The sequence below is a fragment of the Ursus americanus genome, chromosome 12 (genome assembly GCF_024610735.1).
Source record: "Ursus americanus isolate L20-20 chromosome 12, mUrsAme1.1.p, whole genome shotgun sequence".
NCBI lineage: Eukaryota > Metazoa > Chordata > Mammalia > Carnivora > Ursidae > Ursus > Ursus americanus.
Window position 1 is genome coordinate 69,420,766 of NC_142138.1, and position 1,706 is coordinate 69,422,471.

General features: G+C 55.4%; 1 non-coding gene across 1 annotated transcript; it reads right to left on the bottom strand.

Moving 5' to 3' along the window:
- Positions 1 to 417: 417 nt before the first annotated feature.
- On the bottom strand, positions 418 to 491 carry TRNAN-GUU (transfer RNA asparagine (anticodon GUU)). The gene has a single exon. It is a non-coding gene; the product is annotated as a tRNA-Asn (tRNA).
- Positions 492 to 1,706: the final 1,215 nt, after the last annotated feature.

The following is a 1,706-nucleotide window of genomic DNA, read 5'->3' on the forward strand; positions in this document are numbered from 1 at the left end:
GGACATCTCTGTACCTTCCCCTCAATTTGCTGTGAATCTAAAACTGCTCCAAAAAATAAATCTTAATTAAAAAAAAAAAAAAAAGGAAGCACCTTTAAGAAGAATCTTCCAAAAGTAAGCAATTTTGAACAATGAATGCAAAGAAATTTAGACGTTTTTTTAAATTGAGACACAAAAGTTTAACTTATTCTTCCCATCTTTAAGGGCAGAAAAAGAAATTTTACTCGACCATACCTGGTTCCTTATATCTGTCTGAAGAGTTCCCGTTTAGAGGTACGAAGCTGATAGCCGAGCAGCTATGTAAGAGAACCAGGTCGGGGATGGGGGGACGGGTCTTACATATGAGTTAGCTTCTGTGAGGTGGACAGGACCCAGCACCCAGCAGGAAAGAGGAATTAAGTTAAAAGTCTGGGGCTCCGTCCCTGGGTGGGCTCGAACCACCAACCTTTCGGTTAACAGCCGAACGCGCTAACCGATTGCGCCACAGAGACACAGGTCCCCTACCCGCCCTGGCCTTCTCAAGTAGGAAGGACCTACTCACCTCGGGGACGCGCCGCCCACTAGACGACAGAAGTTCTAAAGCCTTGGAAAACCCGGGACCGGGACCGGAATCGACGCAGCTCGTTCATCACGTGAAACCGCTGTGTTGGGCGATTCTGAAGACAAAAGGGCAGCCCACGGCCTCGCCGGGTTTGCTCCCCACCCGCCTTCAGTGCTGGGTCCTCGCGGTCTGAGGCGCGCGGGCTGCACGGGAAGCTGCAAGTTGGTGGGCTCGCCTGAGGGCCCTTCCCGTTTCCCGCCTTCACCGGACCGCCGCTGGTCGCCACTTCTCCTGCCCAGGACGAATGTGCGGCCTGGAGGGGGTGGGAAAGAGATAAGCGGTCGGAAGGAGAGCATGTGTCCGCCGATTGGGGTTGCCTTCGGGGCCGGTGGGGTACTTCCGCTGCCTTCCTGGCTTCCCTTGCCGAGCAGGGAAGCTCTACGAGGGCAGTCGTTGTGGTGATGGTGGCTCTTGTGTCCCCACGCCAAGCACAGGGTCACATATTCACCAGGACGCTCTACTGGGACTTGTTAAATTCCGTGGCCGTCTTAGCTTTTAGGCCCTTGACGAACTGAGGAGCCCCGTCAATGGAAATAATGAAAAGCTTTTCAAATGGAAATTTCTGTTTTCGAACTTCTCAAACTTCTAAGCATTCACTGCGCAGCATCCCCAGCGGGGGCAACAGGAAAGGCCTCCCGCGGGCCATGCACGCGCGAGCTCCGCGCGCTCCGTGGGGGCGGCCGGGGGCGCAGGCCGCGCGAAGGCACCGGGAGCAGAGGGAGGCGCCGCGAGGCCGGGAAGCTGCGGAGGCGGGTCCCGGGGCAACAAGACCTCCCCGCGCCGTGCGCAGCGGTAAGCGCCAGATCCTGGAGAGAGGAGTACGGTTCTTGTATCGTTGCTGAAGGAGGAGGAAGGAAGAGGAAAGAGAACCTGCAAGAACGACAACCGCGTAGACCTATAGCGCTCGCTCTCAAAAAAAAAAAAAAAAAAAAAAGACAGCAAACTATTATGAAGGCTGTTGGTCAGAGGGACGTCGAGCACAGCGGTTGCCAGCCGGTCCGTGGCTCTCCGTCGCTGGGTAGTGCTTAGTAGTCTGCGTTGCCCTCGGTTCCAATCCGCCTCAAAGCAGTATCTCGTCAGGCTGTGGCGAGGGTTACAAACCTGC